Source organism: Diceros bicornis (assembly GCF_020826845.1).
Source record: "Diceros bicornis minor isolate mBicDic1 chromosome 12 unlocalized genomic scaffold, mDicBic1.mat.cur SUPER_12_unloc_1, whole genome shotgun sequence".
Lineage (NCBI taxonomy): Eukaryota > Metazoa > Chordata > Mammalia > Perissodactyla > Rhinocerotidae > Diceros > Diceros bicornis.
Genome location: NW_026690864.1, coordinates 221,870 through 245,038, shown reverse-complemented (window position 1 = coordinate 245,038; position 23,169 = coordinate 221,870). Strand labels below are relative to the sequence as shown.

Genomic DNA, 23,169 nt, shown 5'->3' with positions numbered 1-23,169 from the left:
AATGAATTCATAGTACATGCAATGACAAGCATAAATCTCAGAATAATAATGCTGAGTGAAAGAAGCCAGTAAAAAATGAGTACATAGTATATGATCCCATTTATAAAAGTTCTTGGAAAATACAGGAAAATCTATAGGGACATATACCGGATCACTGGTTGCCTGGGACTGAGAATATGTTTGCAAACGGCAGGGAAGGAGGAATTAAAATGAGCATGAGGAAATTTGGGGAGGATGGGCATTCCTTTTCTTGATTGTGGTGTTGGTTGAATAAGTTATAATCAAAATGTATCAAATTGTTCACTTTAAATGTATTCAGTTTACAGTATGTCATTAATACCTCAATTAAGCTAGAACATGTAGGGGAAAGAGAGGGAGAGAGAGCCAAAAGAGGGAAAAGGGAAGGAAAAGAAGGACTGAGGGTGAAAATTAAATGGACAAAAGGAAGAAGGAGACACAGGAGGCATCGGGTCTCTGTGGCTTTGGCATCTCCTTCCCCTGGAGTCTCCCATACTGGGCAACTGACTGGACCATTCTGATGCACTCTCCTCACCTCACAAGTCACTGTCTGCCAGCGAAAGAAGGAGGGCAACTATGAGGTCCAGTGACGGCGCCTGGGCTATTACCTGCCTCATGGCGACCTATGGAAGCTGCGATGACTAGATCTGACTAGATCTGAGGTCCCCTTTTCCCAGCTGGGGTCCAGAGGAGCTTGGCTGGAACAGAACGCAACCACATTGGATGGATTCAGGCTCCGAGCCTTTCTAGACTTGGGCCCTGACTGGCTCACAGGGGCCTAAGCTGAAAGGTTTCACCTTCCTTAAGTCCTGAAAGTGACTGAAACTTCTGTCCTGTGGTGTCACACCAGTTCATCCCTCAGGGACACCAGAATTGGTGAAACCAGCACAGACATTGCCATCATGTAAAATCGAATTCCCACTTCAGTGCAAGGTTTCCCTTCTTAGGAAACTTTGGAACATCCCTCCCCTTGACTCTGTGTAGCCATCACAAACCTCTCGGTTCCTCCATAATCCTCCCCCACTGAAGGCCTGGCAGTCTCAGGTTCCCCTTTTCTGCTTCATTCTCTGAAGCTCAGATTAGTCAGCTGGGCCCAAGGGTTCAAAAGTCAACGTGTATACACTGGAAAAGAAATATTTCAAGTTTAAACTGAGGCTGGAGAGGTTTAAAGAGTTCCAGAAGGGTTGTCATATATCACTTGTAGGAGTTCTCCTTGCGGTGGAGAAAAGCTGTTAAGTGTTAAACATTTCTTTTTCTCTCTTTTCATAAAAGCCAATGCTATTTATTTATTTAAGCAATGCTGTGGTGGTTCCTTTAAAGTTTTGCTAACCTTCCCGGGCCACCTTCCTGTCATAAGCTGTTTTTTTTTTTATCTGAAAACCCAGTGTTTCATTCCTTTTGGTTAAGTTTTAGAATTAGAAGCATGGATTGTGAGATGCAATCCTGAGTTCATGTGAGTTAGTTTGAGGTTGAAACAAGATGGAAGATCAAAAAAGTTTAAGGTGAGGTTTAAGGTGCGCCGAGCCCTCTGTCTTCTGCGAAGCCAGCGCATAGACTGGGTTTTTGCGTTTCTCCCGAGTGTTTTGAATACAGCCCTCTCGAGGCTTTTGTTCCACAAAGCTAAAGTTGAGCATGAGAAGTAGGCTGAGCAACTGTGTTAGGTTCTCTGTTGTATGAAGCAAGTTCTACCAATAAAGAGAGTGCAGTGCAGTTGAGAGAACAAGAAGAAAAAGAGAATGGAATTAGACTCATTGTTCTGAACAGAAATAATGTATACTTATATCTGGCACCATATCAGTGGTTCTAAACCTGATTGCTTGTCAGAATTACCCCAGAGGAGGTTTTAAAAATCTAGACTCTTAGGCCCAAGTCTATACTTGCTGAAGCAAAATTGCTCATGGTAAATTCCCAGGATCTGAATTTTTAAGGAGCTGTCTATGTATTCGGACACACGCAGTCCAAAAGTAGTCCACAGACAGTGGTTTGAGAACTATGTATACAAGCAAAAAGAGAGCAATTCACCAGCATGCCCTGCAGAGTGCTATCTGTCGTTCAGAGCAATCCTTAAAATGGCACAAAGAAAACCTTGAAAGCACTTTTGGCTTTTGAGATTTTTGTAACACCTCATCTTGGCAGTGTGACTACTTTCACATGGACTTTTCCTCGCTTTACTTGGTTCTGGCAAGTGGGCAAGGTACTGGGTGTGACAGCTGGTGCCTGCTCCCCCACTTCCTCCTCCAAAGGAAACTGCTCCACCCGTCTCCCTTCTAGCTAGGGGACTCGACTATCACCCTGAGGTTCTCACCAGAAAGGAAGCCCCTTCAAGGCCGTCCAGCTTCCAACACCAGCAGTATGCAAAGGACACAAGAACTGGGCATTTATTTCCCATCATTTAGAATTTGAACTAGGGACTCGTCCTAGTCTGTTTGGGCTGCTATGACACAATACCACAGACTGGGTGGCCTATAAACAACAGACATTTATTTCTCACAGTTCTGCAGGCTGGAAGTCGGACATCAGGGTGCCAGCGTGGTCTGGTCCTGGTGAGAGCCCACTTCCATGTTGCAGATGAACATCTTCTTGCTGTGTCTTCACGTGGCTGAAAGAGAGCAAGCTAGTATCTCTGACCTCTTTCTAGAAGGGCACTAGTCCCATTCACAAGGGCTCCACTGTCATGGCCTAATCACTTTCTAACACCAGCACATTGGAAGTTAGGATTCAACATATGAATTTTGGCGGGACACAAACGTTCAGTCCGTTGCAGAACTGTCAAGAAGGAAACCCTTCTCAGAGAGAAGTATGGACCTGATGTGCAAAGGAAGGTAGACACCTAGAGAACTGGGGGCCTGCGAGGGACAGTAGAGCCACCAGGGTAGACGGTCCAAGTTTACAGATGTGCCTATGGACAGACCTGGAAGAAGTTTTACATCAATGAGATCAGTTACAATATACACTTGAAGATAAGGGGATGAATGTGTTTCCTCCCTAAGTTATCCATCAGGTAATTTGGTTTGCATCCTTCTACACTATTTCGTGTTGTGCCCTCATGACCCGGGGGGATGTGTTGGATGGTAGTTCAGAGTAAGACTCAGAGCTTGGCTGCTCCTGCCGAATCTGGCTGCAGTCTGGACCAGCAGTGCGAGCTTAGTGAGTTACTTTACCTCTCCATTCTTCAGTTTTCTCATCCATAAAAATAAAGAGAAAAATAGCACCCCATATGGTCACTGAGAGAACTAGATGAGTTAGTGCATGTAAGGCTATGGAACAGTGTCTAGCATTTAGTGAGCACCCAATGAATATTAGCCATTTTTATTACAGCGTTCCTTAATTATTTTGATGACAAACTAGTGTCTGAGAGAGACATATTTACCTGAAATGATGTCAACTGATGCTAATTTTGGAAGCTTAGAGAGGTCACTGATGAAATCAGTTTTTAAAAATGCAAAGAATCTTAACATAGACTTAGTAATTATTCCTGGGATTATGGTCTCAAATATTGGATACAGTTGTACATATGCATTTAAAGAACACTCTAAAAAACTATTTAGAAAGAGTTATATTATGAATTTCAAGAAAATATAGTACAAAGAAAAAAGGAAAATAAAAACAAGCTACTTATATGTTATGGAAATAGTACTTGCAACTTGGCCTAAATTTTCCAGTGATGGCATCTTACATGCTTTTAACAATTGCTTCAGATCCAACAACTTAGAAGATAATATGCTCTGGAAGAAAGTGGCTCTGATGATTACAGTGTTACTGATTTCGAAGAATACCTGTGACAAGTTTGAATAAACTTACTTTGTGAAATGGAAGAGTAAAAAAAGGTATCTCTAAATAATAAATATATTATTTTTCATGAGGTGTTATTTTAAATTAGTATGTACATCAAAATTAATAAATTGATTACTACAGTAGACATCTGACTAATTTAGCCACATTTTTGTAATTTTATATAATCGGGTTTCTTTCTGAGGATGCAGAAGGAAGGGCTTATACAGGTTTTGGTTTGCCATGTATGCTTTCCAGAATCTTTTTTTTTAATGGTTTTTAACACTGTGAAATGAGTTGTACATTTTTGTTTGTCCTTCACCCCTTGTGCCCACCCCCCACCCCCATAGCCCCTGGTAACCACAATACAGTTTTCTCTGTCCATGTGTTGGTTTATATTCCACATATGAGTGAGATCATACGGTGTTTGTCTTTCTCCTTCTGGCTTACTTCACTTAACATAATACTCTCCAGGCCCATCCATGTTGTTGCAAATGGGACGATTTTGTCTTTTTTTATGGCTGAGTAGTATACCACATCTTCTTGATCCAGTCATCAGTCGAGGGACACTTAGGTTGCTTCCACTTCTTGGCTATGGTGAATAATGCTGCAATGAACATAGGGGTGCATAAGCCTCTTTGAATTGTTGATTTCAGGTTTGTTGAATAGATTCCCAGTAATGGGATGGCTGGGTCATAGGGCATCTCTATTTTTAATTCTTTGAAGAATATGCATACCGTTTTCCATAGAGGCTGCACCAGTTTGCATTCCGACCAGCTGTGTATGAGGGTTCCTGTTGCTCCACATCCTCTCCAACATTTGTTGTTTTTTGTCTTGGTGATTATAGCCATTCTAACGGGCGTGAGGTGATATCTTAGGGTTGTTTTGATTTGCATTTCCCTGATGATTAATGATGTTGAACATCTTTTCATGTGCCTATTGACCATATGTATATCTTCTTTGGAGAAGTGTCTGTTCATTTCCTCTGCCTGTTCTTTGATCGTGTTGTTTGCCTTTTTGTTGTTCAGTTGTGTGAGTTCTTTATATATTATGGAGATCAACCCCTTGTCAGATGTATGTTTTGCAAATATTCTCTCCCAGCTGGTGGGTTGTCTGTTCATCTTGATTCTGGTTTCGTTTGTCTTGTAGAAGCTCTTTAATCTGATAAAGTCCCGCTTGTTTATTTTTTCCTTAGTTTCCCTAGTCTGGGTAGGCATGTCATCCGAAAAGATTCCTTTAGGACCAATGTCAAATAGTGTGTTGCCTATATTTTCTTCTATGAGTTTTATAGTTTCGGGTCTCACCTTCAGGTCGTTGATCCATTTTGAGTTAATTTTTTGAATGGCGATAGCAGATGGTCCACTTTCATTCTTTTGCATGTGGCTGTCCAGTTTTCCCAACACCTTTTATTGAAGAGACTTTCCTTTCTCCATTGTATGTTCTTAGCTCCTTTGTCAAAAATTAGCTGTCCATATATGTGTGGTTTTATTTCTGGGCTTTCAATTCTGTTCCATTGATCTGTGTGTCTGTTTTTGTACCAGCACCATGCTGTTTTGATTACTATTGCTCTGTAGTATGTTTTGAAGTCAGGGATTGTGATGCCTCCTGCTTTGTTCTTTTTTCTTAGGATTTCTTTAGCTATTCGGGGTCTTTTGTTGCCCCATATAAATTTTAGTATTCTTTTTTCTATTTCTGTGAAGAATCTCATTGGGATTCTGATTGGGATTGCATTGAATCTGTAGATTGCTTTAGGTAATACAGATATTTTAATTATGTTTATTCTTCTAATCCACATGCATGAGATATCTTTCCGTTTCTTTATGTCATCATCGATTTCTTTCAATAATGTCTTGTAGTTCTCATTGTATAGGTCATTCATCTCCTTGGTAAGATTTATTCCTAAGTATTTTATTCTTTTTGATGCAATTGTAAATGGTATTATCTTTTTGAGCTCTCTTTCTGTTGGTTCATTATTAGCATACAGAAATGCAACTGATTTTTGTAGATTGATTTTTGTACCCTGCAACTTTGCTGTAGTTGTTGATTGTTTCTAATAGTTTTCCAATGGATTCTTTAGGGTTTTCTATATATAAAATCATGTCATCTGCAAATAGTGAAGAATTTCACTTCTTCATTACCTGTTTGAATTCCTTTTTCTTGCCTAATTGCTCTGGCCAAAACCTCCAGTACTATGTTGAACAGGAGTGGTGAGAGTTGGCAGCCCTGCCTCGTTCTTGTTCTCCGAGGAATGACTTTCAGTCTTTCCCCGTTGACCATGATGTTGGCTGTGGGTTTGTCATAAATAGCCTTTATTATGTTGAGGTACTTTCCTTCTATTCCCATTTTGTTGAGAGTTTTTATCACAAATGGATGTTGTGTCTTGTCAAATGCCTTCTCTGCGTCTATTAGATGACCATGTGGTTTTTATTCTTTGTTTTGTTGATGTGATGTATCACGTTGATTGATTTGTGGATGTTGAACCATCCCTGCGTCCCTGGTATAAATCCCACTTGATCATGGTGCATGATCTTTTTAATGTATTGCTGTATTCGGTTTGCCAATATTTTGTTGAGGATTTTTGCATCTATGTTCATCAGCGATATTGGCCTGTAATTTTCTTTCTTTGTATTGTCTTTGTCTGGCTTTGGTATCAGGGTGATGTTGGCCTCATAGAATGATTTAGGAAGTGTTCCACCTTCCTCTATTTTTTGGAATAGTTTGAGAAGGATGGGTATTAAATTTTCCTTGAATGTTTGGTAAACTTCACCGGAGAAGCCATCTGGTCCTGGACTTTTATTTTTTGGGAGGTTTTTGATTACTATTTCAATCTCTTTACTTGTGATTGGTCTATTCAGATTCTCCATTTCTTCTTGGTTCAGTTTTGGGAGATTGTATAAGTCTAAGAATTTATCCATTTCTTCTAGATTTTCCAATTTGTTGGCATATAATTTCTCATAGTATTCTCTTATAATCCTCTGTATTTCCGTGGTATCCGTTGTAATTTCTCCTCTTTCATTTCTAATTTTATTTACTTGAGCCTTTTCTCCTTTTTTCTCAGTAAGCCTGGCTAAGGGTTTGTCGATTTTGTTTATCTTCTCAAAGAACCAACTCTTTGTTTCATTAATCCTTTCTACTGTTTTTTGGTCTCAATTTCCTTTATTTCTGCTCTGATTTTTAGTATTTCTCTCATTCTGCTGACTTTGGGCTTCTTTTTCTAGTTCTGTTAGGTGTAATTTAAGGTTGCTTATTTGGGCTTTTTCTTGTTTGTTAAGGTGGGCTTGTATCGCTATGAGTTTCCCTCTCAGGACTGCTTTTGCTGCATCCCATATGGTTTGGTATGGCATATTTTCATTTTCGTTTGTTTCCAGATAGTTTTTGATTTCTCCTTTAATTTCATCAATGATCCATTAGTTGTTCAGTAGCATGTTGTTTAATCTCCACATTTTTGTCACTTTCCCAGTTTTTTTTTTCATGGTTCATTTCCAGTTTCATAGCATTATGGTCTGAAAAGATGTTTGTTATGATTTCAATCTTCTTAAATTAATTGAGGCTTGCTTTGTTTCCCAACATATGGTCTATCCTTGAGAATGTTCGATGTGCGCTTGAGAAGAATGTGTAGTCAGCTGTTCTTGGATGGAGTGCTCTGTATGTCTACTAGGTCCATCTTGTCCAGTTTTTCATTTAAGTGTACTATTTCTTTATTGACTTTTTGTCTGGATGATCTATCCATTGATGTAAGTGGGGTATTAAGATCCCCTACTATTATTGTGTTGTTATTAATGTCTCCTTTTAGGTTTGTTAATAGTTGCTTTATGTACATTGGTGCTCCTATGTTGGGTGCATATATATTTAAAAGTGATATGTCTTCTTGGTGGGGTGTCCCTTTTATCATTATATATTTCCCTGTTTGTCTTTCTTCACCTGTTTTATCTTGAAGTCTACTTTGTCTGATATGAGTATGGCAACACCTGCTTTCTTTTGTTTGCCATTAGCTTGGAGTATTGTCTTCCATTCTTTCACTCTGAGCCTGTGCTTGTCTTTAGAGCTGAGATGTGTTTCCTGGAGGCAGCATATTGTTGGGTCCTGCTTTTTAATCCATCCTGCCACTCTGTATCTTTTGATTGGAGAGTTCAATCCTTTCCATTATGGTAATTATTGATATATGAGAGCTTAATGTTACTGTTTTGTCACTTATTTTCTGGTTCTTTTGCATTTCCTTTGTTTCTTGTCCCATTTGTTTTGGACTGCCAATTCAGTTTGGTTGTTCTGTCTCATGTCTCTTCTAGTTTTCTCTTTGATTATCATATGTGATTTTGTTTTGATTATTGTTTAGTGGTTACCTTGAGGTTTGTGTAAAAAATGTTGTGTATGAGATAGTCCATTATCTGATGGCCTTCTATTTCCTTATACTAAGTCAATTCAATCACTTTCCTCTTCCCCTTCTAAGTCGTTCTTGTTATACCTTATTCTATCTTGTGTTGTGGCTATGTATTTTCAGTGATGAGGTTAAATTTATTTTTGTTGAATAACTTCCTTTGATCACTGATTTTGGTTTTTAAGTGGTTGCTAACCTATTCTGGTAAAGATCTACTATTTTTCTGAGTTTATCTACCTATTTTTCTCCTTGCTCCAAGCTTTGTATTCCCTTTCTCTTCTTTTTTTCAGGCCGGAGGGCCTTCTTGAGTATTTCTTGTAGTGGGGGTCTCATGGCCATGAACTACCTTAGCTTTTGTTTATGTTTATCTGGGAGAGTTACTACTTCTTCATCATATTTGAAGGATATTTTTGCTGGATAGAGTATTCTTGGCTGAAAGTTTTTGTCTTTCAGTATTTTGACTATATCATTCCCGTCTCTCCTAGCCTGTAAAATTTCTGTTGAGAAATCCGCTGAGACCCTGATGGGAGTTCCTTTGTACGTTATTTTTTGTTTTTCTCTAGCTGCCCTTAATATTGTTTCTTTGTCATTGACTCTGGCTAGCCTTACCACTAGGTGTTATAGTGTGGGCCTTTGCCTGTTGACATGTTTAGGTGACCTGTTGGCTTCGCTTACTGGTATTTCCTGCTCCTTCCCCAGATTTGGGAAATTCTCAGCTATTATTTCCTTGAATAGGCTCTCTGTTCCTCTTTCCCTCTCTTCTCCCTCAGGAATACCTATAATTCTTATGTTACATTTCCTAATAGAGTCAGATATTTCTCGGAGACTTTCTTCATTTCTTTTTAGTCTTAGTTCTCTCTCCTCTTCTATCTGGAGCATATCTGTATTGCTATCCTCTAAAATGCTAATTCTTTCCTCCATATTGTCAGCTCTGTTCTTTAAAGACTCCAGATTCTCCTTTATCTCCTCCATTGTGTTCTTCATCTCCATCAGCACTGATTGGTTTTTGTTTATGATTTCAATCTCTTTTGTGAAGAAACTCCTAATCTCATTGAATTGTTTGTCTGTGTTGTCTCGTATTTTGTTGAGTGTTTTTATGATAGCTATTTTGAAATCTCTGTCATTTAGGTTATGGATTTCTCTGTCTTCAGGATTGGTTTCTGGGTGCTTGTCATTTTCCTTCTGGTCTGGGGATTTCATGTATCTTTGCATTGCGGTTCCTGCGTTGGCTTTGTTTTTCCTCATCCTGGAAATCCCCTGTTGTAATTTCCACCCGCCGCCACTGTGTGGGGGTAAAGGGCTGTTTAATCTGAGGCCCCTGTCCTCTGCCCTGGCTGTTCACTGCCATCCTCGATCCACAGGTCACTTGGTCTGGTTTGGTCGGCTGAGCTGCAGGGTCCGGTTTGCGGGAAGGGGGGTGCTCTCTCTTTTGCCCGCTGGGCCCCTGGCGTGGGGGGCTTCTCATTCGCCCCTCGTTATCCGCTCTCTGGGGTGCTCAGATATTGATGGTACCCTGTAGCAATTCTGAGTCCTCTGTGTGGGAGTTTGCCACTGGCTGAGAGAGCCCAAAGAGCTATGGTTTCCCTGCAGAGGGCCGCCCCTCCCCCCTCTCTGGGAGCCGAGCAGACCAGGATCGCTGGTCTGATGGGGAGGGAGAAAAGTTCTCCTTACCTCTCCCCACTTCCTCCAGGGGCCCAGCACGTTCCACTCTCAGATGTGCGGCAGTGTGGATCTTCCCGATCCTGCTTTTCACTGTCTAGCATTCCGTTGTTGGTCTGTGACTGTTCCTTTTGTTGTATCTTATCAGGGGAAGAGTTTACGGGAAAGCTCGCTCCGCCATGACGCTGATGTCACTTTTACAGAATCTTTTTGACGAGCTCAGATTCTAAATACATTCCTTAAAAAAAGGGAGATGACTAAAACAATGACAAAAGTACACTTGTTATGCTACTGGAAGACATTAAGTGAAATACATCACTTTCGCCTTGTGCTACTATTGTGCTTATACAGGACTTGCCATTTAGTATTGCAGTTACATTTTGTATGTGTAATCTATTAAATAGTCTATATATGGCTAGATATATAATATATGCACAAATGTGTATCATAGAGTGTGTATTAGTAGAATATTTATATATGACTCATATTACCCATGTCTTACTTAGAAGACTGTGAGATCCTTTATCTTCACACATCTTGGTCCCCAAATAATGTTTGATAAATTAGTAGATACTCTCTTATGTGTTAGTCAAATGAATTTATAAAACAAAGAGTAAAGTCCATATTGAACCTAGTGTTGTAAATACTACTAAGAACAACAAAAATAGTTTCTCTGGCTAACTTTTTTGGATAATTACTACCTGCTAGTGAAACACACATTTTATTTCATTAAACCTCAGAATGACCATATTGAGTAGATGCTATTATTCTTATATTAGACGAAGAATCTTAGCCTTAGAGGTTCTGTCACTCACTCAGGTCACAGTAAGTTAAGGTCAAGCTCCGGGTAGACTATCTAACCCTAAAAGCCATGCTCATTTCTCTCCATTTTGTGAAGGCGGAAGTTCTATTGATAAAATATCATCTGAGAATTTTCTAAGTGTCAGAGACACATCTAAACTGAGTGATCAGTAGGAAACAACTTACTGTAGTGGAAGAAGATGGACAGTAAAGCCAGGTACTCAGGTACCATGAAGGAAATAAATAAAGGGGATGTGGAAGAGAGCCAGGGTGGGGTATGGGGTGAGTCTGGGACTCTGAGAAGGTAACTTTGGTGTAAACAATCAAACAATGAAGAGGCAGCTCTAAGAAGATCTGAAGGCAGATCATCCCAAGAAGAGAGATTAACTCCTGCAAATGTGCTGAGATGAGATTGCATTTAGAGTATTTGGGGGACATAAAGAACGGCTGTGCATCTGGAGCCTGGAGAATAAAGAGGAAGAGAGGAGGGGGTGAAATCTGAGCAGAAGGAGAGCACATCACATAGAGCATTAGAGACCAGGGTACACATGATTTATACCTCACATGAAATGGGAAATCACTAAAAAATTTTCAGCAGAGAGTAACATGATCAGACTGGTAATTTTGAAAGACAGTATGGCTACCAGACGGCAGGAAAATGAGGAAAAAAAGGAATAAATTGAGCTCCAAATTTTTGTCCCAAGTAACTGAGGTGAGGAAAGCTTGAAAGAACAGTGAGTAGATTTAAGAATGAGGTGTTAAGAAAGGTTGAATCACATTTTTGGTTTGGGCCTAGCTAAAGTTGAGCTGTCCCTTATGATACACACGGACTCTTGGAATAGGCAGTTGGATACTCCATTTTAAAGCTCAGGAGAAAAGGCCAGGCTGGAGATACAAATCCAAAATTATAAGCATAGAGATGATATATAGAGCCATGGAAATAGTTGGGATCAATTAGTAAAAACGAAAAGGAACTAGGACAAGACTTTATATTCTAAAAATTTAGAAGTTAAGAAGAGAAGGTTAAAAACTAGGAGAGTGTGGCATATTGAAAACATAGAGGAAGAGATGTTTCAAGTGGTCAAAATTATCAAATACTAGTAAAAGTTCATGTAAAAGAAGTATATAGAAAAGACATCAGCAAATTGTACCTAAATCTAATTTTTTAAAAGAAAAATTAAAAATAACATTAGTTATGAGATTTTTTTAATATAGAAGAAAATTATCAAGGATGATGCCTTCAGTCTTTTTTTCAAAGCTGTTTGCATATGTTTTGTAAGAAAACTTTTTATGTATAACAGTCTCATGTATCTTGCTATTTCTTCTACTATTTGTAGAATTGAACACTGCATTTCACAATCAATCAGATTATTAAAAGTTGTATTAAAAAGATGAAAAAAAAAAATACATGGCCTTCATAATGGCTCTTTAGTGGGTTATTGGAAAGAAAGTAAATTGGAATGAATTGAAAGGAGAATGGAAGATGAGAATGGGACATGGCAAGTTTAGTCCTTTCCTTGAAGGAAGAGTGCTGAGAAGGAGAGAAGAAAATTCGGGTTCTTGTTGGAGGGGACAAGAGTTGGGAAGTTTTTTTGTTTGTTTGTTTGCTTTCTTTAAAATGGGGGACAGTAAAGCGTGTTTATGCACTGATCAAGTAGAAAATGTGAAAATGATGAGGCAGATAAGAAATATGACATTTGCAGAAGTGAAGTCCTTTAAATATTACTATTGTGGTAATAAATGATAAATAATATAGAGAAGGCATCTGTTCAACTTATAGTATGCTTCTATTTTTTTTATCATACATAACAATAATTTACTGAAAAAATAAAGAAAATTACATAGTATGAGACTTAAGTCCAATTTATATCAGGAAATGAACACTATTTTAAATAAATTCAAATATTAGAAAATATATAAAAGGTTGGAACAACAGCATGAACCAACTTAAACTACTTATATTTCTAGAACACTAGACTCGAATGCAGAAAATATATTTCTTCCAGGTGCACATGAAAATTTACAAGGATAAATTATATTTTTAACCATAAAATAAATCTCAGTAAATTTGAAAGACTGAAACAATTAAGAAAAAAAATTGTCTACAACAGAATTAAATTAGGAAATAATAAAAATAAGATATCTCAAAATTTCTCAAATATTTAGAAATTAAACAAAATTATTCAGAATAAAAATGGGCAAGGAAGAAAATAAAATAGATATTAGAATATATTTTTAATTAAAATGTAATGAAAACATAGGATATTGAAATTTGTGGGATGTACCAAATGCAGTACATAGAGGGAAATTTATAGGTTTAAATAATTATATTAGGGAAAAAGAAAGTTGTAATATCATTGATTTTTGCTTCAACTTAAGAAGCTAGGAAAAAAAAGAACAAATTAAATTCAGAATATTTAAAAGAAAGCAAATTATAAAATAAAGAGAATAACTCAATAGAATAGAAAATGTATAAATAATAGGAAAATCAAAAAGTATGAAAAATTAATAAACTCCTAGTAAAACTGGCCAAGACAAAAGAGAAATTGCAAACTACTAATATCAGTAACAGAAGAGGAGGCATTACTACAGAAAATAAAAGGTTAATAATGGGATATTGTGAAGAACTTGTTAGCATAAATTTGACAACTTAAGGGAAAGGAATACATTTCTTGAAAGACCTGCGTTTTCAAGATTGACATAAAAGCATACAATTTAATTAGGCCATATCTACTAAAGATATTGTATGTTTAATCAAAAACCTTTCCATGAATATAACTCCAGGTTTGGATGACTTCACTAAGTGAAATCTGTCAAACATATACGAGGGAAATAACACCATTTTAACATAAACTCTTTTGAAAAATAGAGGAGAAGAGAACAGGATGCAATTTGTTTTATGAAGCCAGCATATCCCTGATATCAAAAGCTAAGAAAGATAGCTAAAGAAAAAAGACCAATATTCTTCACGAACATAGATGCAAAAATTCTTAACCAAGTTATCAAATCAAATTCAACAATATATTAACAACATGGCTAAGTTGGTTTAAAATTTGGAAAGCAAGCAATGTTAATTGCCACATTTTCCCATAATTGAGGAAAAACATCATATGATCATCTTAATAGACGAAGACAAAGCATTTGACAAAATTTAATGTCCATTCATAGTAAAAACCCTCAGCAAACAAGAAATAGAAGTGAATTTCCTCTATCTCAAAAAGTGCATTTAGAAAATATTGTACAGAAAATATCACATTTAATGGTGTGGTATACATCCTAAACCCACGGGATCCTACAGAAACATTGAACTAGTAAGTGAACTTAGCAAAGTTGCAGAATACAAGGCCAATTTGCAGAAATTAATTGCATTTCTATATACTGTAACAAAACATTACCATGGCACTATATAATTCAAGTACCTAGTAAAAATCTAGCAAAAAAATATGCAGTTTTATAAACTGAAGACTAAAAATCTTTGTTGAGAGAAATTGAAACAGACCTAAATAAATGGAGAGATATGCCATAAATAGTTGTTTAAAGAGAGTTAAATCTGCAGAGCCACTAATCATGTTTGAGAATACTTATTGAAATTAAAAATATGATTTCACAACTATTATCAGTAATGTTTGAGGAAGTATGTAGCATATATGGGAGGCTAGGAAAATAGCAATGGGCTAGTTTTGTTCCTCTAATTGAAAAAGAATTCAAGATGGAAACTGGAAACTCTGAAAGCATGACCTTGTCACTGATTCAACAGTGATATGAAGTGACACAGAGGTTTTCTAGGTAGGTCATGCTATGTCTAACAATATCCTTAAATGTCCCTTTGTGAGTAGAGTTGCTAGACTGATCATAATGGAAGTATTCTTCCCTGAGGCATTAATACCAGCTGCTGTGATCTCCGAGGGCCCAACATGAGGAAGGAAGGGTCGAAGATTGGAGAGGGAAAGTTGGTTGCCTGAACATCTGTATCCACAGGCAGTTGATTGATAGATGATGTGAGAGCTCCTGGGAGACGTCAGGCAGGCTGTTATAAATGAAGTTCTTTTGTGTGTGTGTGTGTGAGGAAGATCAGCCCTGAGCTAACATCCACGCCAATCCTCCTCTGTTTGCTGAGGAAGACTGGCCCTGAGATAACATCTATTGCCAATCCTCCTCCTTTTTTTTTCCCCCACCTTTTCTCCCCAAAGCCCCAGTAGATAGTTATACGTCATAGTTGCATATCCCTCTAGTTGCTGTATGTGGGACGCTGCCTCACCATGGCCGGACAAGCGGTGCGTTGGTGCACACCTAGGATCCGAACCCAGGCGGCCAGTAGCGGAGCACGGAAACTTAACCGCTAAGCCAGGGGACTGGCCCCTAAATGAAGTTCTTCACACTTTAACTACAATGTTGTCTTAAAATTACAGGGAAGGAGAAAAAAATGGAATGAATTGAGGAAGAGAATGTAGAAGAGAGTTTTAAGAGAGTATGAGAAAGAGTAGAGAGAAAATGCAGAAAAGAAAGGAGAAAAATGTTGAACGAAGAGACAGAAAGAGAAAGAAAGGAAAAGAGGAAGAGTAGAAAGGCAGAAGGACTATGGTGGAAACATCCTTATGAGGCTATAACATGCTGGCAAACAGAAGTAGTAAGTTTAACAACATGTTAACAAAAGGAACCTCTGTGCTGATGAGAGCACAGCTGATCATCGTTCTCAGGGCACCAGAGATTAAATAGGTTACCGAGGCAGGAGACGAAAAAATAGAAAATGTGGTCACAGAGATGGAAGATTTCAGATACTAGAACTAGGGAATAAAGTGGAAGCCAGGCTCATCGCAAAGTCGTGACCCAGATAATCTCTTCCTTGTAAAGAATGTAGAAGTTTATGTTGTTTACTGATTAAATGACGAATAATGTTATAGGGAAAAAACAGAAAAGAAAAAAGTTTAGGAAGAAACTTCTATATTTACGGAAATAAAAAACTACAATATGAATTCAAATAAAAGATACCATTATGTCACAAACTGTTATTTGTCCCTCAGTTCTTCTCGTTTCACCAGACGTTTGCTGGATCCATAGCCCGCAGAATAACGATTAGGTTTACCACCTCTCTCTCGCTCTGTCTCGCCATTGTAACCATGTGTCAGGTATGGCTGTTGGGACAAGAGAGGAAGCGAGACCAGCAGCTTCCAGGATCTGCTCTTACCAACAGGCAAACCTGGTACCCAGACTGACAGGGACAGAGTGAGTGGATGTCTCGGGTGAGCAGTCCCACATAGCCATCGGCCTTGACCACGAGAGTCCCAGGAATCCCAACCTCATTTCCTTGTTAGGGGCCTGCGCTGTGCAGGAGGAGCCTTGAGGATTTGGGTGGAGACAGCAGAAGGGGCAGGGCTAGAACATCTCCATCAATTTACTGTTGCCTCCGAGGAAGCCTCACCAGGAGACCCTAAGAGGATGAGTTTCTTCTTTCTTTCAAACATTGTATCATATCAAGTATTGACGTTGGCCGGTGTGCAGGGGCGTCTTTGTCAGCTTTCCCCAACTATACTCTTTGCAGTTGAAATAAACCTGAAACGACTTCAATCTGACTGGAAACATTTGCCCCTGCCCAGAACAAAGCAGTCTCTATCATGATTTGAAAAAGGGGCCTCAAAAAACGCTTGGCTGATTCTAGCATCTGGTCGTCAAGGAGGCAATTGACCATCACCAGCCAATGTCAGCTCTACCGCTGACTCTTCCCAAGTGTCCTCCCAATAGGTGAGAAGAGCTAGGAGTCCACCCAGCAGGAAAGCCATCCTGCTGGCTGTGGGACCCAAATGCAAATTAAAAAACCATGCCCCTGTGGAGCACCTACTTTCCTCCCTTTGGATGGGTCACTCATAATGCTCTCAACCACTCCCCACACTTTCCACAGGGTATGGCTAAAATCCAGCCCAATCTTGACTGTCTTCTTCAGGGTCATATCCCAAGACTGGATCCATATCGACATGGATGGTAGTTTATTCTTTGGTTTTCCTCTGGAATAATGGACTGTTGATGGGTCTCATTCTGTTTGATTAAAGAAGAGCATGTAGCCATTTCTTTAAACAGCGACATGTGACTACAAATGAAAATGGTTAGCCTATTTTATTTTTTTTATTTTCAAATCTGTGTCATGGGCCAAATACATAAAAGCATAGAGATTTTTGACACTTCTTCATGACTATCACGAGCCAAACTCCCTCAAACAATACGCTCTTCACACTCCCATTGCGGTCGGTAACTGACAGTCGTCTCCAGCTGAGAAGTAGTGAGGCTTAGTGGAATCACTGTTGAGTATCCAGACACGCCCTCTGCCCAAATCTTCATTTTCTTTTCCTTTTTTTTAAAAAACCAGCTCCTCGTGATATGCTAGCACGTTATTTTGCTTCTGAGCAAATGACCTCAGTTTTGTTCACAACCTAAATGAAAATTTCCTTTCATCCCTGTATATCTGTGAATATGTCATTCACTATGAAGATCAGACCTCTGCAGCTTCATTTACTAAGAACCCAGGTCTGTGCACATCTTCTCCAGGAAGGTAGCTCAGTGGGAATACCCAGTAACGGTGACTTATTCACTTCCAGAGAGAGTTGTGTTAGCTAGATGCATGTTCTTTCTGCCGTAAACCATGAGTCATGACAGGGTTGGGATATAGATAGTTTTGGTGCTTATGGTGAGTTTTGGGTTCTACTTGGCTGACTTTTATTTTTGTGGTAAGGAGAGAAGAAGTGGTTACGTTTTGCTATGCAATTTATCTTGGAAGTGAGGATTTCCTATGACCCCTCTTTAAAGCCCCAGATCTAGTTTAATTTGGACGTATCCCAGGATTGTAAGGCATGCTTTAAAAATCACTATTTGCAACTATATTTCTGATTCTGTGTAAATCAGAACTTTTTTGTTATAGTGTCACCAAAACAAAATATAGCGATAACTTGGATCCTGAGGCTATGTAAAACAGCCACAGCAATCTATTCTCCAGAATTTCAACTTTTAAATGTCTATCAAAACAGAGCCACCATTTTCTAAATTATAGCAAATAAATATGAGAAAGTTAAACAAACAAAATAATTTTATAGCAATGGAAAAGTATTTCTGTCAGTTTTTATTTTAGAGTTTCACGCATGACTCCATTTGAAAAGTAGACTCTGCCTTTGAAAAATGTTTAAAAACAAGTGCTCTAGACAAGAAATTGCAAACTGGCACACTGGGGGCCATCTTTGGTGAATCATAGGTTGTTTTGTCTAAATAAGGTTTTGGAAATCAGGTCTTTTATGTAAAATACACATTTCATGCTCCTATTAGAAATCAGAAGATTTTACACTCTTGTCCCATAGTGACAATGACCAACTGGCTGGAAGCAAGTAGAGGCTGCCTCTTAAGACAGGTCATGAGTTTCCATAGTGACTAATTCCACATCAGTCCCTGTTGTCTTCCACCTCAACTCTCTTACTCACATACTTGACCCACATGGACACCCACACTCCACAGCTGTGTCTTTTCCTGTTTCTCATCTCTCAGCTGCACTTTCAATATCTCAACCAGCACATTTCACATGCACTTTTGCAGACTCTGATGCTGCATGGTCTGTGTCTTTGTATTTATACTGCATAATCTTACACTGAAGGAAAATGCAGTTCATCTTCAGAAAACTCTCTGAGATCATTAGCAACAGAGTGGAGCTTGGCGAAATGACGATCAGGAGTGAGCACATCATCTTGAGACTTGGTCAGCGAGAGTTGAATGTTCACGCTATCACAATGCCGTAGGCCCCAGAGAGTACAAAAGAAATCAAAGGAATGGAACTATTTATCCACACATGAAAGGGGATGCATTTTCTCACATACCCCTAGCTCGAGTGACGGGTGTGTGGAGCACCTGCCCTTCAGCTGCCGTCTGCCCCTCAGGCAGAACTCTGCCACTCAGGGTGTTTGAAAGACATTGTCCAGACTAATCCATTGAGAAACGGCTGCCCAGATGTTCAGATGCCTTGGAGCAAAACAGACGTGTTCTAAGGTTTATAAAAGTCCAAGACGTTTCCTCTTCTCCTAGAGTCCGTTTCATGTACTTCATCCCAGTGCAGCGAGGGCCCTGTGAACAGACACATGCAGCCTCAGATTTAACACACCCCCTGCTGCCTCACAAGCAGCTGATGCCTGGGGATGCCTGTTCAGTGGAATAAAGATCAGGCATGTGCCCATTATCCTTACTCTTTCTCCCCAACACCTCTTCAATATACTCAGACATGGTGAGAGTAAATCTGTGTCAAATTCAAAAAAAAACCCTAAAAACCAATGATTGCTCATTTTAGTGTAAAGTAAAATGAAATTCTCGATGTTAATTAGACCTTTATTTGAAATCTCAAGAACCAGTTAAATGAATTCTTATTCACTGCCATAAAACAATGTTTTAATGTTTTTTGCAAGACACGATAGGGCCTCCTACTGCCCGATTTGTTGAACGTGATCATTCAAGGAGAAAGATCTGCTTTTAGGCAAGAACTATTTACATATGGCTCTTTTCTTTCCAGGAAAACATTTTAACCCTGCTGTTCCCATGATGTCACAAGGACTAGAGTGTTGGGGAGGACTGAGAGCACACTCTTCCTCTGGAGTATGTTAGACTCTAAGGGTCCATGACACAGGAGTGGGGAACATTTCATTCATCGAGGATTGAGCCTCTCGTGCTGGGTGTTGAAAGAAACACCAGTGACGTCCCCGTGTATTCACGTGGAGTATCTGACAGTCAGTCATTGCAGGATTACAGAAGGAAGGGCAGTTCAGAGGGGAGGCCCCGTGGAGGCAGGCATGGAGGAGCGCGTGGTGACTGACACCGAGAGCTTGTGACCCGGGCAGGTGGCAGACTCTGTTCGGTCAGAAGACTCTGCCGACTGCAGTGCATAGAAATCCACGTCCGTCCACGGGAAGTCGCAGGACGAGAACACCGCTGACAGGAAGTCACCTGTCAGAGCGTGCGGCACGAGTGGTGAGAATGTTGAGTCTGAACCAAGGTCGTGGTGTCACAGTGGTGGAAAGGCCACTGGAGGTGAAAGAAGCAGACCCAGAGTCATTTCCAAGAACAAACTGGAAGGTTTATGGGACCAATTAGGCAGAGATCCTGAGGAGGAGAGGTGAAGATGTGCAGTGGTTTCCGGCCAGGAAGAAGAGTGTTCCATGGACGGTGAGGACAGATGCGTGCTGGGCTTCTCTGAGGGCTGGGAAGACGCACGGGGAGCTTGATTTTAGACATGACACAAGTTCAGTGATGGTGCTCAACACACATGCGCCAAGGCGTGTCTCTCACACACACACAGCCTAAGAACAGAGTCCATGATCACGGCACAGCCAGAGTGGGCACGACACTGTCGCCACTGACACAGGCAGGGTGAGGGGGTTGGGCCTGTCAGGTGTTCTGAGGAGAAGTCGGCCGGCCTGAGAGTGCTGGAAGGTGCTCAATTCTCATCAAGAGGAGGGCCGGTTTCAGAGATGAGAAGAGAGAGCTGGAGAGGGGAGAGCAGAGTCAGGAAAGGGCGGTGAACCATGAAGCCGAGCAAGGAGGGTCCCTGTGGGGCCACACGTTTCCCAGAGGCCTGATAGGGTCAGAACGTTAGGGGCTTCCTCGGAGATCTCACTCTCCACGGAATGGTGAGCGCAGAGGTCAAGGGCAGGATGGAATAAGGGATGCACGGCGAGGCCTTAGTGACTGCTGCCCTGATGTACGGGAAGAAAGGCTTCCAGGTCACGCCCAGGCCCCACCAGATGTGTGCCGGCTGTGTGACAGGAGGCAGCAGGAGGAAGAGAGGGGTGAGCACTGATATGGCAGTCAGAACTCCAAGGCTCAGCGAACAGGTGGCCCCAGAGAAGAGGAGAGGAGGCCTCCTCCTGGAAGGACGTGCACAGGGAGAAGCTAAGGCCTGTCCTTGCAGGGGCTGGGCGTTAGTGTGCAATCTCATCGGTTTTGGGGAGTGAATATGTGTTTCTGGAGCACGCACAACATGCCGGGTGCTGTGTGGCATCTGGATGAAAACACTGAACTGACGCAGGCGCAGGTCCTCACAGGGGCTGGCAGGGGAGACAGACCTGCCGGGAGGCACGGGCAGCAGGCCCAGGTGGGGGGAGGGCAGGCCTCCACTGCAGGCCGGGAGGTAGCAGGAGGAGCCCACAGAGCCAGCCTCACCCACACAAGGACCGGGAGATGAGAAGAATTTAGGAGAAGACAGAAGAGGGTGGAGATAGGGGAATGTGAAGAAGTGGGGGCGTCCTGGGGGAGGGGAGACAGCAGGACAGCAGGGCGTGAAGCTGGTGAGGAAAGCGAGCCCCTCAAGGGTCGGGGGAGCCCCAGGAAAGCCCTTAGCTGGGCGGTCAGAAAACCAGTTTGTCAGAAGGATCAAGGAGAGATTGATGGAGCCAGTGCTGAGAGCAGGGAGCTCAGTTAGGCGGCTGTTGTAAGAAGCATGTGCTTTCCACCCGCGAGGTGCTGGGACAGAGGACGTAGATGCATATTGTAGAGAAGGTCTGAAGGATTGAGAAAGCACGGGATGGGTTTCCTCCCAATCAAGGGAGAAGGTTGGATGAAGGCTGGACACGCTGGACGGCTGCTCCGCAGGTGACCACATCCGACCCCTGAGCTGCTGACACTCATCTGCAGAAAAGCGTGTCAGTGCTGGGTGCATATTTACTTATTTTACCAGCATTAAACAACGCTAAACAGAATCCTTGAACCTCTGAATTAACCAGACTCCAGACATTCCTGTAGAAATATCTACAGCTTTCTGGTGGACTGGACTTTGATTAAAATAACAACAACAATACACAAATCCATGTGCCGTGTCGGTGCCTCTGGGAGCCTGGAACCATCCAAGGAGACTTGGGGAAGCCTGGTGTGTAGATGGCAAGATGGGAGCCCGTGCGTCCCTGCTGCACGTCGGCCTGAGTTTGTGTCAACACCACCACAGAAGCACAGTGTGAAGACAGCATGGCTATGTGAATTTATAGGTGGGAAAATGAGGCTCGGCGTGCTTAAACCTTCCTGAGATCATGAGATTTTATACAGAAGAGGGTTGAAGGAGGCAATCTCATTGAAGGAAGTGCTTATGACACCCGGCTCAAAGGTGTGCCAGCAAACGGGGAGTTTCATTTGGATTGTGGGTCGTTCCAGGCTGCCGTGAGAGATGCTAACTGGGACGCAGGACCTGACGCACCACGTGGGGCCTCGAAGCCTGACATCCAGTGACTGAGACTGGGTGTCCATCGCACTAGATGGTCCCATTTCAGTGCTGGATTTCAATGACTCTCTGTTTCACTGACTTGCCGTCAGTTCAAAGACTCGCCATTATTTATGAAAATGCACTGCCGATTAAACTAAAAAAATACCCTTTTATGACTTAGATGTTTTATACATATTGAAAGTGTTCCTCAATGTGTTTATTGAAATATCTCTACTTATACCCACGTAAATCCATATATTTAGACAAAGACTAGTATGATACATCGTTATTTGGAAAGCATGAAGAGGACAGTGTAAGTGAGCTGGTGAAGGCATCATAAAACATATTCACATTCAGAGCACAGTTGTTCCAACCATGCTTGACTGAGCCACAAATGCCCATGTTTTCCACTTAACCATGGCTGCCCACTGTGGCTACAGTGCCTGTGAAAGCATTTCGTAGAAGAGACTCTAATCACGGCCACGGTGTTTTCCCAGCCGCTGACACCGCTCGGCAAGTTTTGATGCTGTGGCTTCCTTGAGCTCCCAGACATGAATGGAGTACATTTAAGCAATGGTGGGGGACCACATGCCTTTCTCAGATGGGCCTTTCCATGTTTGTTGCTTGAAACACCCAGAGGTCGCCCTTGGTCAGCCACACCTGCAGAGATGACCCCCAATTTTCTCCATGCAGTGGAGGTGACACCTCTCACAACTGTCCCTGGACAAGCACCATAGGATGCCGGGTTTGCCAAATCATCCTAACATCTGAGATGGTAAACTATGGGAGACTGAGCATCGTGGGACTGATGGCCTATGGCATCCAGGACTTCTTAAAGATGATATTTTATAAGGCGTGGAACTAGAAAAGGAAACATTATTCCAATTGCTTTTGATATCCTACAGATTGCAGGGAGCATAGCCCTGATAACTCTCCCCTTTAGGATCTCGTCTGCCAGGACACCATCTTTCTTTTCTGACATGCATGTGCAGAATCTAGGTCATGATTGTTGAGGCCTCGGACACCTCAGCATCTGTTTATGTTGTCAAGAGAGCTGTGCAAGAGGTGAGAACTCAGGGTTTGAAGGGCTTTCGGGGTTTGATGAGTGAGGTCTAAATGAGGTGGCCCATGGACAAGGCGGATGTATTTAAGAAACTCACGGACCCTCATCCTTCAGCAGAGCAGTGACGCGCTGCCCTGTTTTCTCCAGGGGAGAGTCCCCTGCCTGCTGTTCAAGTGGTCAGCATTGCCTCAGAGAACGTTCAACTCAGCCCAGACCAAGTCTAGAAACAAGAACCTTGTTACCTTTTTGTTTTTAAATGCTTTTAAAAGACAAAGG

General features: G+C 41.2%; 1 long non-coding RNA gene across 3 annotated transcripts in view; it reads left to right on the top strand.

Annotated features, from left to right (window-relative positions):
• LOC131401606 (uncharacterized) overlaps positions 1-20,727 on the top strand; it is a 31,115-nt gene extending 10,388 nt beyond the window's left edge. For all 3 annotated transcript variants that reach the window (XR_009217780.1, XR_009217779.1, XR_009217781.1), the window contains exon 4: positions 19,155-20,727. This is a non-coding gene — a long non-coding RNA (uncharacterized LOC131401606). The remainder of the gene's footprint in view (positions 1-19,154) is intronic.
• Positions 20,728-23,169: the final 2,442 nt, after the last annotated feature.